Source organism: Gossypium hirsutum, chromosome A11 (assembly GCF_007990345.1).
Source record: "Gossypium hirsutum isolate 1008001.06 chromosome A11, Gossypium_hirsutum_v2.1, whole genome shotgun sequence".
NCBI lineage: Eukaryota > Viridiplantae > Streptophyta > Magnoliopsida > Malvales > Malvaceae > Gossypium > Gossypium hirsutum.
In genome coordinates, this window is record NC_053434.1 from 14637245 (window position 1) to 14655488 (window position 18244).

The window sequence follows — 18244 nt, forward strand, 5'->3', positions numbered from 1 at the left end:
TTTTCACATCAGTGAAGAATCGTTTCTTTTACTAATATGTCAACCCTTTTGGTGTAACGTTAGTAGCTAAATAATTCGCAATGTCTGCAAACCAAGGTTCCTCAGAGTCAGTTATAGCAAAGAGTTGTTCTTCAGGGAATGAGTCATTTATCTCATGTTCATCAAGCTTCTTAAGTTGTGGGTTTTCTAATCTAGATAGATGATCTGCTGCAAGATTTTCTGCTCCCTTCTTATCTTGAATTTCTAAATCGAATTCTTGCAACAATAAAATCCATCTTATTAGTCGAGGTTTTGCATCTGTTTTAGTAAGGAGGTATCGAAGTGCTGAATGGTCAGTGTAAATGACAACTTTAGATAATATTAAATATGGTCTAAATTTATCTAATGCAAAAACCAGAGCCAACAATTCTTTCTCAGTCGTCGTATAATTTTCTTGTGTGGCTATCAATGTCTTGCAAGCATAATAGATCGGTTGAAAATGCTTGTCTTTTCGCTGTCTAACAACCGCACTTACTGCAAAATCACTCGCATCACACATTATTCAAAGGGTAAATTCCAATCAGGTGCAACTACAATTGGAGATTAATTAATTTATCCTTAAGAGTATTAAATGCTTCTAAACATTCCTGACTGAAATTAAAAGGCACATCTTTTTCTAGTAAATTTGTTAAAGGCTTAGCTATTTTAGAAAAATCTTTTCCATAAAATCCAGCATGACCTAAAAAGCTTCGAATAGCCTTAACTGAATTAGGGGGAGGTAATTTCTCAATAGTTTCAACTTTTGCTTTGTTAACCTCGATCCCCTTGCTAGAAATTTTGTGACCTAACACTATCCCTTCACGAACCATGAAGTGACATTTTTCCCAGTTCAGTACAAGGTTCGTTTCTTCACATCTCATTAGGACTCATTTTAAATTTTTAAGGCAAAGATGGAAAGATTTACCGAATATCGAGAAGTCATCCATAAATACCTCTATAATATCTTCTACGAGTTCATGAAAAATGGCCAATTTGCATCGCTGAAAAGTAGCAGGGGCATTACATAATCCAAAAGGACATGTAAATGTCATTTTTTAGTGGTCCTCAGGAGCTATTGGGATTTGGAAATAACCAGAGAGTCCATCTAGGAAGCAATAATACATATGCCCAGATAATCTTTCCAACATCTGATTAATGAATGGTAAGGGAAAGTGATCTTTTCTTGTGGCATCGTTCAATTTCCTATAGTCAATGCAAACTCTCCATCCCGTGACTGTTCGTGTTGGGATCAATTCGTTCTTCTCATTAGCCACAACATTCATGCCTCCTTTCTTAGGGATAACCTGCACAGGACTCACCTAATAACTTTCAGAAATAGGATAAATAATTCCATCATCTAGAAGTTTAATTATCTCAGCTTTTATGACTTCTTTCATGTTAGGATTCAGTAGTCTTTGAGCTTACACGCAAGGTTTATATTTATCTTTCATTAAAATTTTATGTGTGTAGAAAGAAAGACTAATCCCTCTTATGTCAGAAATCTTCCAAGCTATAGCTCTTTTATGCTCCTTCAATACTTGAAGTAATCCATCCTTTTCGGTTGGCTGTAAATCTGAAGCAATGATCACTGGTAATATGGAATTATTTCCAAGGAACGCATATTCTAGATGATTTGGTAGTTGCTTTAATTCAAATTTAGGATGTTCTTCAACAGAGACTTTTAATTTTAATTCATTGTTTACCTCAATACCCTCATAAATCTTCTGTCTCAATGAAGGCTTATTAGAATTTAGTTCAGCTTTTGTCTTACCTATCGCAGAATCATTGTCACTTACCTCCTCTCCTTGGGCAAGACACAGTTCCAAGGTGTCCTTCTGTATGATTTCCTGTAAAGAATCTTGAGTAGCATGATTAATAGAATCAATAAAATAACAGGAGTAATCTTGTCATCTAGAAAATTTCATGGCATCATAAATTTTAAAAATAATCTCTTCGTTACCTACCCTAAGCACAAGCTTACCATCACCCACATCAATAATAGCCCTAGCAGTGGCTAAAAATGGGTGACCTAAAATTTAAGGCACCTCAACATCCTCATCCATGTCAAGCACAACAAAATCAACAGGGAATATGAATTTATCTACTTTTACGAGTACATCTTCAATAATTCCCCTAGGATATTTAACGGATCTATCAGCTAGTTGAATACTCATCCTAGTAGGTTTTGGCTCCCCAAGGCCAAGTTGCTTGAACATTTTGTAAGGCATCAAATTAATGCTAATGCCTAAATCAGCTAGTGCGTTTTCAACATTTAAACTACCAATTAAGCAGGGAATAGTGAAACTTCTTGGATCTCTCAGTTTGGTTGGCAGTTTATTTTGGAGTATGGCCGAGCATTCCTCGTTGAGTTCTACTGTAGACAACTCTTCAAACTTCCTCTTTTTTGTTAGAAGCTCCTTCAAAAATTTTGCGTATGTAGGCATCTGCGAGATAGCTTCAACAAAAGGTAAGTTAATATGCAACTGTTTAAAAAGTTCAAGAAATTTACTGAATTGTGCATCCATGTGGTCTTTCTTCAACTTTGTTGGATACGGGATTGGTGGTTTATATTCCCTTAGATCGGTTTTTCATTGTTTTTGGGTTTTTCCTCCTCATCTTCGTTTCTGTCAGCTTCTTGTGGTAGATTTTTTTCAGATCCAGCTAACACTTTCCCACTCCTTAGTGTAACTGCTTTCACATGCTCTTTTGGATTGGGTTCGGTGTTACTAGGTAGACTTCTTGGTGGTCTCTCTGAAATCATCTTATCCGGCTGTCCTATTTGATTCTCGAGCCCTTGAATTGATGCTTGTTGATTTTTAAGTGCAGTTTCAATGTTTTGAAAATGGGTTTCCGCTACTGAAATAAACTTTGTCATCATCTCCTCAAGGTTTGACTTTTTCTTTTGCTGGTAAGGTTATTGTTGGAAGCCTGGAGGGGTTTGTGGTCTCTGATTCCCTTGGCCTCCCTATGAGAAATTTGAGTGGTTTCTCCAACCTGTATTGTAAGTGTTACGGTAAGGATTACTTTGAGGTCGAGGATTATTACCTATATAATTCATTTGCTTGTTCTCCATGTTGGGGCCGTAGGGTGGGTATCTAAATTGCTCATTCCACCTCCACTTGCATCGCACTGCATTACTTGATGTACCTGCGTAGAACCAAATATACCATCAATCTTTTTATTCAAGAGTTTTACCTGATTTGAAAGCATAGTAATCGAGTCGATGTTAAAAACACCTGCTGCTTTGGTCGGCTTTGTCCTCATGACTTGCTACTGATAATTGTTCAGTGACATCTCCTCTATGAACTCATAAGCCTCTTCAGATGTCTTATTATTAATGGTTCCACCGGCAGCTGTGTCAATCGTTTGTCTAGTGGAAGGATTCAAACCATTGTAGAAAGTTTGAACCTGTAGCCAAAGAGGTAACCCATGGTGAGGGCACATTCTCAATAAATCTTTGTATTTTCCCCATGCATCATAAAGTGTTTCTAAATTCATCTGCATAAAAGAAGAGATATCATTCCTTAACTTTTCCATTTTAGCTGGTGAAAAATATTTAAGCAAAAATTTTAAAAAAAATTCGGTCATTTGTTCCCAAGTAGTGATTGACCCTCGTGGTAACGAGTTCAACCATTGTTTAGCCTTATTTCATAGTGAAAAGGGAAATAACCAAAGGAGAATGACATCGTCAGAAACACCATTGATTTTAAAGGTGTCGCAGAATTCTAGAAAATTTGCTAAATGAGTGTTTGGATTCTCGTCCTGTAAACCATCAAACTAAACAAACTATTGTATCATTTGATTTGTAATACCCCCTACCTGTACTTATTGCCGGAATAGGGTACGAGGCATTACCGGAGTTTACGAATTAATTTTTTTTTACTCAATATAGCCCCTTTATAGATATCTAACCTTCCCTACCATATTAAACCGTGACCAATCCACATCAACCAATCCAATTCAACATATTTTCAAGATAGATTCATGCGTTTTTATAAGATAACCTCATCACATATCAAAACCAAGATTTGTTAGCCATACCAATGGCTGACCTTACATTCATATCACATTAACATTTACTTTATTAGCTTATACATGCCATTGATTTCCAAAATAAAGTTTCTTGATATACCGAAATCTTGAAGTTGATAGTGCTTAATAAGCTCATGTAACAAGAATTATACTTATCTAATATTTTCAATACAATGCAATAAACATTCATATATCCATTCAATGCATTATTACCCTAACATGCACAAACTCAACATTCAAGTTAGTACAATAATTTCGATGTGTCAATAATATATATACCATGATTGATGAATAATTTTCATGTGTCAATAATATATATACCATGATTGATGAACTCATCAATACCATGATTTCCATTTCCCTTATTATTTTTCCATATTTATCCCGTTGAATTTCTCGAAATTTTCGATGGATTTTCAGAGGTACACTTTTAGTGTACATTTCCGGGTCCGTCAATTCATATTCATTTGTGCACATTTCCATTTCAGAGAGCACACGCCTGTGAACCTCATCCTTACAGCGGGATTACCAGTCCAGGCTAAATCCCCTGTAATATAAACTTATAGAGTATTGTCGGGATTACTAATCCAGGCTAAATCCCCTGCAGTAACAATTACTTTAATGAGCTTGGATCTGAATTACTAGTCCAAGCTAAATTCAGACCCTGTTCGGATTACTCGTCCGGGCTAAATTCATTTTACACATATTCTTTGGGAGGGCTATATCAGGATAGAATCACTCGTCCGGGCTAGATATTTTTTACTGTCAATTCCTTTTCAGAGGCCCATCGAAATTTTCTTTCATTCAACCGGGATTTCTTCCCCTTTTTATCAAATAAATCAATGTTTCATCAATTTTCATATAATGAACATTCAAATCATATTCAAATAAATAACATACATTTCAAGCATTTAAGAATATAATTCAAGTTACACGAACTTACCTCGATACTTGTTCGTATACACAAATCTACTGATCTCGAACTTTTTCTTTTCCTCGATCTAGCTTCGTAATTGAATTTTCTGGATCTAAATAAATAAATTTAATTATCAATTTAATACATGATAAACCGTAATATATACATATTTTTACCCCATGTTTAACGCATTTTATGGATGATTTTCCCTTAGAATTGGTGAATTCGATGCTCCTAATGCTTTAATTTCATGTTTTATACTTAGGAGAGCATAGGAGAGCGAAAGGAACGAGAAACGGGCCAAAAACGGAGAAAATGGGCCAAAGTACGAAATCAACACGGTCTGGACTTCCTCACACGGGCAGACCACACGGTCGTGTCAATTTGGCAGGCTCGAGCACGGCTTGAAATAATCGTACACGGGCTTGTCCCTGCCGAGCGCAAGTTGAGTCCAATTTAGAAAATGCTAATTTTGAGGGCTCTTAGGCATTCCAAAGCCTATAAATACACCCTAGAGGAGGAAGAAAGGGAGACACACAGGGAGGGAGTAAGAAATTACTCCAAAGAAGCCGATTAGTCCATCTCAGAAGCCGGATTCATCATTAAGACTGAAGATCTCTCCTCAATTTCCCCTTCAAGAGTTTTGGGTTTTCTTTATGTTTTGTATTCTTTATTATACTGAGATGTTTTCTTATTTAGTTATGAACTAAAACCCCTAAATACCTAAGGGGAATGAAACCTAAGACGAATCTTGTTATTATTTTCTGAATTGTATGATAAATATTTAACTTATTCTTAATTATGTGTTCTTAATTCTTGTTTTGATATCCCAGGATACTAATTCAAGATAAGCTCTTATTCAGAGGAGGAATAGACCCTGTCTAAGAGTACATTTGTCATAATTAAGCAGAGTTATTTGCGTGCCTAAATATAAGGTGACAAGATTTTACCGGATTAGGGTGAAACCTAATAAGGGGATTCATAGATCGAGTTAATGCAACCCTAGGGTGTTAATTAGAGAAAAGTCTCAATTATTCAATATAGGGATTAGATGTTATTAGTCTTGAATAGGGATAATAACATAACTTAGGGATCTCCACGGAACAAGTTAAATGAATAAATTGTCCGATTCGGAGCCAGAATAACAAGTACAGTCTAGGTGGATTTTTCCTTATGTATTGTCTTAATTCAATCGATTTTCCCAAAAGTAATTCCCCAATTCTATTCTCTGTGAGTTCTTAGTTTAGATAATTAGTTAGATTCTTAGGCTAGATAATAAAAAGACAGTCATTACTAGTACTTTTAGTTCCTTTGGGTTCGACAATCCGGTCTTGCTAAAACTATACTACTGTTCGATAGGTACACTTGCTTACATTGCGATAATAGTTAGTTTCAAGAACGATTAAGTATAAATATTTAAAACCTATCACGAAATAACGCGATCAAGTTTTTGGCGCCGTTGCCGGGGAACTAAGATATTACGAACGCTCAATTTTTATTACTTTAGCCATTTATTTTCCTTGCAATTTTATTTTATTTTATTATTTATTATTTATTAATTTACTTTTTCTTTCTCTTGGCATGTTTTTATAATTTATGACTAGAAGAAACCCGTCAGGACCACTACTTTTTGACGAATAAATCGATCGCACAGTTCGCAGAAACCAAAGAGAAATAAGGCAAAGCTTAAGATACACAGAGAATGAGCAAGAGGACGATACTCAACCCCCAACTGAAGAGATGGCTGAAAACCAAGACAATCAGCTACCTCCTGTAATTGTGGTTAATCAAAATCCTGCTCCACGCACTATGTATGATTATGCTAAACCTTCTTTAACAGGAACTGAATCAAGCATAGTTAGACCTGCTGTAGCTGCAAATACTTTTGAACTAAAACCTAACACTATTCAAATGATACAACAATTTGTTCAGTTTGATGGTTTGCAGGATGAGGATCCCAACGCTCACTTAGCAAACTTCTTGGAACTATACGATACATTTAAAATTAATGGTGTTTCTGATGATGCCATTCATTTAGTTATTCCCTTTTTCATTGAGAAACAAAGCTACATAATGGTTGAACTCATTACCACGTGGGCCAATCACTACTTGGGAACAAATGACCGAAAAATTTCTATTAAAATATTTCCCGCTGGCTAAAACGACCAAATTACGTAATGATATCTCTTCGTTTGTGCAGATGGACTTAGAAACTCTTTACGATGCATGGAAGAGATACAAAGACTTACTGAGAAAGTGCCCTCACCATGGGTTACCGCTTTGGCTTCAGGTTCAAACTTCTATAATGGCCTGAATCCTTCGACTCGGCAAATGGTTAACGCAGTTGCTGGTGGAACCATCAATAATAAAACACCTAAAGATGCTTATGAGTTTATAGAAGAGATGTCACTGAATAACTATCAGTGGCAAGTCATGAGGACAAAGCAAATAAAAATAGCCGGTGTTTATAACGTCGATTCGGTCACCATGCTCTCTAATCAGGTAGAACTTTTGAATAAGAAAATTGATGGTTTTCTTAGTTCTTCACAGGTTCACCTAGTAATGCAGTGCGAAGCAAGTGGAGGTGGAGCAAGCCATTCGGAATACCAACCTTATGGCCACAACATGGATAACAAGCAGTTAAATTACAAGGGTAATAATTCTCGATCTCAAAACAATCCATATAGTAACACTTACAATGCAGGTTGGAGGAACCACCCAAATTTCTCATGGGGAGGCCAAGGAAATCAGAGACCACCTCCAGGCTACCAACAACCACCCTACCAACAGGAAAAGAAGCCGAACCTAGAAGAGATGCTCTCAAAGTTTATATCAGTGTCAGAAACCCATTTTCAGAACACTGAAACAGCACTTAAAAATCAACAACCGTCAATCCAAGGGCTCGAAACTCAGATAGGCCAGCTTTCACTACAGCAAAACAGGCTTTTAGCGGCACTTTTAGTGGCGTTTGAACCAAAAACGCCGCAAAAGTTGTACATTAGAGGCGCTAGTGATAAAACACCAAAAAAGATTAGAGCTATAGTGGCGTTTGTGACAAAAACGCCGTAAAAGGTCAAGAATTAGCAGCGTTTATGAAACAAACACCGCAATAGATTGAGAATTAACGGCGCTTTTTAGAAAACGCCGCTAAAGATAAAACATTAGCGGCGTTTTCCCAAAAGCACCGCTAAAGATCAAGCATTAGCAGCGTTTTCTGAAAAGCGCCGCAAAAAAAGTTGACCAAAACGACGTCGCCCTTTGTTTAGAAGATCGATCTTTAGTGGCGCTTTTTGAAAAACGCCACTAAAGATCGAGTATTAGCGGCGCTTTTTAGAAAGTGCCACTAAAGATAAAACATTAGCGGTATTTTCTAAAAAGTGCCGCAAAAAAAAGTTGACCAAAACGACATCGCCCTTTGTTTAAAAGATCGATCTTTAGCGGCACTTTTTAAAAAACGCTGCTAAAGATCGCTGCAAAAGAATCATTTTATTTTAGGATTTAAGGTTTAATATCTATGGTTTGGGGTTTTAGGGTTTATGATATATTATTTTATTATTTTGTGATTAGAGTTTTGAGTTTAGAGTTTATTATTTTATGGTTATGGTCTTAGTATTGTTAATGGTTTTAGGGGTTAGGCTATTAGGGTTTAAGGGTTAGAGTTTTTGATAAAATGACAAAAAATCAATTTATTTTAGAGTTTAGATAAGCAATAAAATTCCTTTTTAATTTCCTTTGTCCCTTGTAATATATATATTTAAGGTTTAAGGTGTATGTTGGTCTAAGATTTAGGGTTTAGGGTTTGAGGTGTGAGGTTTATGATTTAAATTTTAGGGTTTGGGGATAAATATGGTGAACTACATAACTTGTGTATCTTGGATTTTTTTATAATATAAATCTAAATAAGATAAATATAAATTATTATTTTAAAAAATATATATATCAAGATAGGTTAAATCCCAAAATCATACATGAACAACGGTTTAGTGTGCAATTGTATACATGAACTTTAATTTGATCCAGTTATTGTAAATTATTAACACAATTATTGATATAACATCATTTTATGTTTAGGGTTAAGAATTTAGCTTTTATAATTTAGGGCTTAGAGTTAGTGTTTATGGGACAGGGGTTAGAGGTTTAGGGTTATGATTAATCAGTATTTTTTAATTTATATATTAAACGATTTCTTATATAATTGTAAAAGAGATAATATCAATTTGAATATTATATTAAAATTATAATTATAGTTTAAATTATTTAAGAGATAATAGATAAACTTTATATAAATTAAATGGTTTAAGATTTAATCTAAAAATATTTTGATATATTAAAAATAATTCAATTCAAATTAATTCCTCTACACTTAATTTATTTAAGTGAAATTTAAACTTAAAATTTCAAAGTTGTCATACAATATAACAAATAAAAATGAAATATAAAAACTAAGAGATTAGTGGCGTTTTTTTAAAAAACGCCGCAAAAAACATAGCAATTTAACGAAAACGGAGTCGTTTTAATTGGATATTTAGGGGAGTAGCGGCCTTTTTTTAAAAAACGCCGCAAAAAAGATAGTAGTTTAAAGGAAACGACGTCGTTAAAATTGGAGATTTAGGGGATTAGCGGCGTTTTTGAAAAAACGCCGCAAAAAACATAGCAGTTCAACAAAAACGATGTCGTTTTAATTGGATATTTAGGGGAGTAGCGGCGTTTTTTGAAAAATCGCCACTAAAAACCAAAATAGTATAACGAAAACGGCGTCGTTTTATATGGAGATTTAGGGGATTAGCGGCGTTTTTCCGCAAAAAACATAGTAGTTTAAAGGAAACGACGTCGTTTTCATATATTTCAAGAGTAATTTGGGTTTGAATCATAGTTGTATTAATTTTTTTAAAAAAAAGGCAAATTATGCTATTATCCCATGTACTATATGTAAAATGTGTATTTAGTCCTTATATTTTAATTTGATTAGTTTTAGTCCTTGTATTTTTCAAATCGATCAATTTTATCATTTGTACTTTTCAAAATTTAAAATTTTAGTCATGATCACTCAAATGATAGCAATTATATATGTTTGGTTAAATTATGCTATTAGTCTTGGTATTGTGCGTAAAGTTGTAGGTTGAGTTCATGTTATCCAATTAGATTATTATTGGTCACTATACTTTTTGAAATTTGAAATTTTAATTTTGACACAAATGACAACCGTTAAATCTGTAACTGGCTTTTGTGAGTAATATGTTTGTTACATTAGATTTTAGAAATAGCAAAACTTAATGAATTTAATACCATTTAATTAATACTACAATTTTAAAATTTGAAAATTGCAATGACTAAAAATAACAAAATGAAAATAAAATGACTAAATCCACAACTTACATATAATTCAACAACTAATAGAAAAAAAATAATAATTAAAAATATTTAACTTGTTTATATTTAAAAAATTAATAAATATCAAATGAAAATAACATGTATATATTTATAAAAAAAATTACAACAATATCATTAGGTTTAAATAAATTTACGTTAAGTATTTATAAATATGAAAAAATTCAAGTAAAATTTAATTAGAGATTTAAGGGATTAGCAGCGTTTTTTTTAAAAAATGACGCAAAAAAAAAAGTAAACGACGTCGTTTTAATTCAGTCCAAATCATACTTATCCATTCATTTACTCAAACAAATCATACTCATGACATCATATAAGGGCTAAACAAACATAGATATTTGCATCACAATCACAACTTTCATTTCGTGCATCATCATATACATATCATTACAATCATATAATTCAATCCAAACAATTTAACATAGATAAATTCATTTTATTATAATCATTTATCCTATAAAAAATATCATTAACATTCATCAACATTCAATGTTCAATCAAGGCAATGACATTTTCATTCATATCATGATATTAGGAACCTTTACTCATACCTCTACAAATTTCTCGTTATCCCGTGCATCTTATCAAGTAAGCCAAGTGCACTACATCATATGAGCATTAAGAAAGTATGGATATTTATCACAACATGAACTTTCATCCCACGAGTTATCACATATATATATAACATAAACTTTTATTCATACTTTTCTGAATCGAGACTCATCATAATCATAATTTTATTCAAACACCTTCGCATCACATTGAACATGGTTAGTGCAGCTTGGTTGGAGAGTACCTCTGTCTAAACAAGACGGTGCTCATACGCGTCGGAAGGCATCTCACTATCACGGATCCGTGGCATGAATAACTAGACTCTTGCACATGCTAGGTTAGTCTGAGAACCGACTAAACCATAGCTCTGATACCACAAAATGTAATGCCCCGTACCCGAGACCATCGCTGGATTCAAGCACGAGGTGTTAACGGACTTAATTCATTTATTAAACAGCTCAAACAATTTATTTTAGAATTTCCAAACAAGCTGGCTAACTGCGTCACAGTTGATAAAAAATTCATATCTTGAGTTATGAAACTCAAAATCAAATTTCGTAAATTTTCCCTAAAAATAGACTCATATATATACTTACTAAAATTTTCATAGAATTTTTTGTTAGGCCAATTAGTACAGTTTATTAGTTAAATTCTCCCCTATTTCAGGGTTAGGCTACTCTGACCCCTGTGAATTACGGATTAGATATATCCCTGTCCAGAGTTTCAATGACTATGCCGTTTGTTTCTTAAAAAACTAGACGCAATAAGGATTTCATACATATAAGGTAAAACTCCTAATTGTTTTTTTTACAATTTATGGTAAATTTTTAAATTTAGAACAGGGGATTTAGAAATTGCTCTGACCCTGTTTCACCAAAACGTAAATATTTCATAAAATACAACTCTTTTACCTATTTTGTTTCTTCCACATGAAAATAGATTCATTAAGCTTAAATTCTATATTTTATTCATCATCTAATTCTATCTCTAATAGTTTTAGTGATTTTTCAAACTCACATCACTGCTGCTGTGTGATTCAGTTTTATAGCCAATTTCACCATTTTATGGATTTCCATAGATTAGTTAGCACATAAAGCATACGTGTTATCAAATATAATCTCGATTAGCCACTCCAATAGCTAATCATTCTCAAACATTTCCATGCCATCCATGATCTATATCATAAGATTATATACACAAAAGGATTATAATGCTATACATGACATATTCCCAAAATATGCAAGCCACCATACTGAGATGGTCCGTTGATAGTGTGAGCGTGCCTCCAACCGTCCTGATCTCCAAACTGGCTTGTCAAAACTACAAGGAATTGAAGGGAAGGAGTAAGCATAACTGCTTAGTAAGTTCATATGCAAATAAAAAATAACTTAACAAAGCAATTATACCAACCAACATTAGCATAATATCACCAAAACATATATCACATTTCTATTCATCATTCATCGTCTTACTACATTATTGTTACCGTATCAAGTCTCAACCCAAGGGTTAAGTACATACCTGTCCAAAGTGCCCATTCCACAACACTTACCAATACGTCACTTGCATCTTGAGTATTCTTCCATTTCACTAGAATTTTACCCGTTGAACACATCGGAATATAACTCGGATACATGGAAAGTTTGCACATAAGTGCCACATATGTAGCCAAGCTACCATGTAACCCGCCCATAAGCGAACTCGGACTCAACTCAACGAGCTCGGGCGTTCGCATCCATAAGTGAACTCGGACTCAACTCAACGAGTTCAGATGCCTAGTTACATTTCACGAACTCGGACTCAACTCAATGAGTTCGGACGTTCGCATCCATAAGTGAACTCGAACTCAACTCAATGAGTTCGGATGCCTAGTTACATCTCACGAACTCGGACTCAACTCAACGAGTTCGGATGCCCAAATATCCGAATCTATTCCTAAAGTTCAACGGGACTTTCCTCGTTCGTACTTCTTTACCATTCTCCTTGGAATACCAATGACGATACTTCTGTAGTCTTTCACATTTTTCACATAATTCATAAAATTTTTGCATGTTGTCCAACAATGATCACAAAGCATAGAATTGCATGATAACAATCATAATATCGTATAAATAGCATTAAATCATTTAAATAACATTTATATTACAATATTTACATATGAACTTACCTCGTATGTGAAAATGGTCATTTTTACCATTTTGTCCACAACTTGGTATTTTGCCAATTTTAGCCCGAATTTCGATTTTCCTTGCTCTATCATTTCAAATATAGCCTAATTAGGACTTGTATTATTCAAATCAACCCAAAATCATATTTTAGAAAAATTATAATTTTGGCCCTAAACTTTTACATATTTACACTTTTGCCCCAAATCTCGTAAATTAAACTTCATCCTATTTTCTTATGTTTTATGATATGCTGATCATTTTTCCCTTCTACAGCAACATCTAATTCTCACTCTAACATGTACTTATGAACATTAGGTATTTTTACCGATTATGTCATTTTAGTTGTTTTTACGTAAAATCACTTAGCAAAAGTCGTTTAACACAATCTCAAGCTTCATATTCTACCATAAAACATCAAAATTCATGCATATCATTCATGGTTAAATTTTTAAATATAAACCCTAGCTCAAAATATTGGTAGAAAGAGGTAAACCGAGCTACGAAGATTTCAAAAATGTAAAGAACATTAAAAACGGGCATAGAAATCACTTACAATCAAGGCTTAAAAGTGCTGAGACCCTAGCTATGGTGGAGAGCAAAATTTGGCAGCAACTTATGGAGAAGATGATCATTTTTGTGTTATTTTTCCCATTTTATTTCATTTAATATCAAAATGACAAAAATGCCCTTCCTTATTAAACTTTCAAAAATTCCATCCATGTCCAATTTTTGTCCATAAACTTAGAAATTGGTCAAATTTCTATTTAAGACCTCCTAATTAATATTTCAAAGCAATTTCATACTAGAAACTTCTAGAATGCAAGTTTTGTAACTTATTCAATTTAGTCCCTAGCTTCAAAGTAAGCACTTTATGCATAGAATTTCTTCACGAAATTTTCACACAATCATGAAATCATATCGTAGACCTCAAAATAATCATAAAATGATTATTTCTATCTCATATTTGTGGTCCCAAAATCACTATTCCGATTAGGCCCTAATTCGGGATATCACAATAGCATCATTTCTTGGCTATAAGAGATGTAATTTCGCTATGATTCGAGTATACTGCTAGCTTTTCTCTCCCTCTTTTCCATCTATATTTTTTTGTATAAGCATGTTCTGTACATCATCTTGTAAAAGCAAATCTCAATGACATAGTTCATCTGTACTATGGAGTCCTTTTGAGACATCCTTCTCAGTACCTCAAAAATATTGACGGCTTAAGGTAATGTATTTAACTTCAAACACTTACCAGATTGCTAGAGTTCAAGATGCTTTGTTGACTGCTTGCAAGCTTGCTAATGTTTTCCCATCTGTGTCAGCTTATGTCCTTTTTTTGCTTTACAAGCTAAAGTTAGCTATTATTGATTCTTACAGTTTTTAACTACTTATGAATTTTACTGTCTGATTTTGATGGAAGTAGACCTGACAAGTTGTGTACCCATCTGTGTTCATTCGTTTTTCTCATGATGTGGTCATGTTTAAATTATTTTATATTCTTATAAAGTTTGATACATAAATAATTTGTATTATATACAATATGCAATATTTCTGTTTTCATGTTATAATTATGTTATTTGCTTGTATCATGGCATAATATAGCAAGTAGCCGTATTATGGCAGATATCCTTGTTTCTGAAATAGAACTCTCATTACCAGCTTTTCCTCGTCATTCAACACATCTACTCTGTTAGTATAATTAATTTCTGCCCTCCTCTTTTTTTTTCCCATTTAAACTTGGAATGTGTTTACAATTTGGGTTTGTCGAATTATGTGGCTATATATGTAAAAAATATGAATATATTTTCCTTTGTTAGGTTTGTTAGGCATCTATGCTGCTACATGATTCTAATGGAAAGAAACAAACCATGTTTTATATTTGTCTAAAGATTTTATGTTGAAATTTCCCCTTTTCATGTCTGAATTAAGTTTAAGAACATTGCTGCTGCCTCTTTTTTTCTGTTGCCCAAATTTTTATTTCTTTATAATTAAGTTTTATTTTTTAGTCATTACACAATTAATTGTCATTAGGGGCTGAGGTTATTACCAGGCTGCCTTTGATTGTCTTGTCTAGATATAAATGAATGTATCATGTTAATTGTTAAAGACTCTGCTTGAACTTAGAATCCAAAAGAAAATTAATATAACATTCATTTTTCAGCTTGATTCATTTCTCTCTATAATTAAATTAGCTTATTTGGGAAAATTAGAATCCATTATCTAGTTTTGATGTCTTTTAGGAATTCAGATGAGGTTAACCCAAAATATCTATGGCATATATACAAAGGCATATCAGATTTTTCTTTTGATTGCTGCTTCACTAAAAAAAACACTTTCTGTTTGGACCAGATTCAGCATCAGTTACTGCCTCCTGCTCCTTCTGCAACTATTGATTCAACTGAAGCTGCCATTTAATCTTCGAATTAATATTTGGTACTGATATTGATAAAGTTTTTATATTTGCTTAAACTGAAATATATTTGGTGCTACTCTTATAATCTTACATTTGTTCTAGGTACTATCGAGCACCTGAATTAATATTTGGTGCAACTAAATACACCACAACCATTGACATCTGTTCTAGGTACATGTTTCGTTGCTAAATTTTTTTCCTTATTTCTATGCATTTTCGATTTAACTTACTTAACAAATTCTACTTGACTCCAGCCTCTGTTTGCTGGTGAGAGTGGAGTAGACCAAGTTGTTGAAATTATTAATGTACGTTTTACTTCAAAATTCTAATCAATAATAGTTTTATTATGATTATTTTGGAAAAATTAATATTTTGGGGCTGCGATTTTGTATAGATTTAATTGCTAGTTGTGTTTAGAGCAGAACTATTTTGTTTCCAAATTATTTTAAAATTTTTGTTTTTGAAAATATTTATAAATTAGTTACACTATAATAAGATTTTAATTTGATATGTTTTCCTTTTTAATTGAACTCGAATAATTTCACTCAATTTTATTCGATACGACTCAAATTTAATTTTACTTAACTCGATAAAATATTAAATTTAGTTAAGATGCTAAAATAATACTTATCATAAAATATTACTTAACTCAAATTTTTTTCATTCAAAAAATTACTTATCAAAAAATAAAACTCAGTTGATTCAATGGAATACTCGCTGATGATTGCATTAGAAAAGCTGGAAGTATGACAAACTTGCCTATATCATAGCCATTTTTAGTAGTAACGACAGTAATTCTACAAAATCATGGACTCTAGGAACAACCCCAAAAATTAAACTTATGGTAGCCATCATTGTCTGCTCCAAATTGACCAGCTTCATACAACAGAGAGATGAAAAGCGAAGTTGTATAAATATTTTGTTCTCTTTTATTTTATTTTCAAATTACTTAATTAAATTAAATTATATTTAAAGTTTCATTTTAAATATTTTATTTTTTTTGAATCATGAAAAATAATTTTAATATTTTATTTTATTTTAAATATTTCATTTTATTTTAACATTACCTAATTAAATTAAATCGTATTTAAAGTTTTATTTTAAATATTTCATTTTTTTAATCACAGAAAATAATTTCAATATTTTATTTTATTTTAACATTACCTAATTAAATTAAATTGTATTTAAAGTTTTATTTTAAATATTTCATTTAATTTGAATCACGAAAAATAATTTCAATATTTTATTTTATTTTATTTTAACATTACCTAATTAAATTAAATTGTATTTAAAGTTTTATTTTAAATATTTTATTTTTTTGAATCACGAAAAATAATTTCAATATTTTATTTTATTTTAACATTACCTAATTAAATTAAATTGTATTTAAAGTTTTATTTTAAATATTCTATTTTATTTCACTTTAATTTTATTTACAAATTACCTAATTAAATTAAATTTTATTTTCAAGTTCACCAGCAACTCACATAATTTACATAATTTACATAATACATAACTTACATAATTTATAGTTCGAATTTCATAACTTAAATAATTTACATAACTTACATAATACATGACTTACATAATTTAAAGATCGAATTTCATAACTTAAATAATTTACATAAAATTAACACACATGGAACTATATCCTAAAATTTAAATATTAAAAAAACTATAACATGGAACTATATCCTAAAAGTCAAAACACAATAATACATTTAAATAATTGTATATTTATTACTTTATGTCGTACATAATACATAACTTACATAATTTACATAACTTACATAATACATAAATATATATCATATCATAACTTACATAACTTAATTATACTTATAATTAAACAACTTACTCGTGTAACTTATTGTCAACTTTAGACTTCAAGAACAACAAAATGGATAGGAGTTGGATGAATTTGTCAAGGGTAAGCAACGGATATCGAAATGGAGTTCAAACCTTTCTAAATTTTGCATTTCAAAATGCAAGCCAAGAGAATATGATTCTATGCCCGTGTAAGAGGTGTGGCAACATCAATTGGCATTTTCGTGAAGTTGTCTATGAGCATCTAATTGTTGATGGCTTTATTCGGGGGTATAAAAAATAGATTTTCCATGGAGAGTGTACATCAAGTGGAACTTCTTCAACGATTAATCTGACTTATCCTGATACTGCTTACCATCAATATGTTAGACAAGATAACATGGTGAGCAATCGTTTCCAACTGACTTTATTGCATCCGATGATTATAATATTGGTGGAAATGTTTTTGCGAAACGGGAACAAGTGCACGTAATGAGGAGCCAAATGAAGAAGCGGCAAAGTTCTACAATTTACTTAATAAAATGAATGAAGAACTTTACGAAGGTTCAAAATATTCGAAATTTTCCTTCTGTATTCGTCTATTTCACTTAAAATGTTTGGGAGGGTGGACCGAAAACTCTTTTACAATGCTGTTAGAGTTTCTGAGAGAGATGTTTCCGTTTGCAAAAATCCCCCAATCGTGTCAAGATATGAAGAGACTAATAAAAGATTTGGGCCTTGGGTATGATAAAATTCATAGTTACCCAAATGACTGCATGTTGTACTGAAGTGATCAGAAGAACCAACAGTCTTGTCATGTTTGCAGTAAGTCTCGTTGGATAAATGGAAATACAGAAGATGTGAATGCGGATGAAGGTGGGGCACAGTTAAGAAAGAAGCCAGTCAAGGTCTTGTGATTTTTTCCCTTAATACCAAGACTTCAAAAGC

General features: G+C 32.4%; 1 long non-coding RNA gene and 2 other non-coding genes across 3 annotated transcripts; 2 read left to right on the forward strand and 1 right to left on the reverse strand.

The window, feature by feature from the left end:
- The first annotated feature begins 3442 nt into the window (after positions 1–3442).
- LOC121210439 (small nucleolar RNA R71) lies at positions 3443–3549 on the forward strand. Its single transcript, XR_005905555.1, has one exon. It is a non-coding gene; the product is annotated as a small nucleolar RNA R71 (small nucleolar RNA).
- A 3584-nt stretch (positions 3550–7133) lies between these two features.
- Positions 7134–7240, reverse strand: LOC121210714 (small nucleolar RNA R71). The gene has a single exon (XR_005905827.1). It is a non-coding gene; the product is annotated as a small nucleolar RNA R71 (small nucleolar RNA).
- Positions 7241–15452: 8212 nt separating this feature from the next.
- LOC121209769 (uncharacterized) lies at positions 15453–15778 on the forward strand. The gene is made up of 3 exons (XR_005904882.1): positions 15453–15510; positions 15593–15661; positions 15745–15778. It is a non-coding gene; the product is annotated as an uncharacterized lncRNA (long non-coding RNA).
- Positions 15779–18244: the final 2466 nt, after the last annotated feature.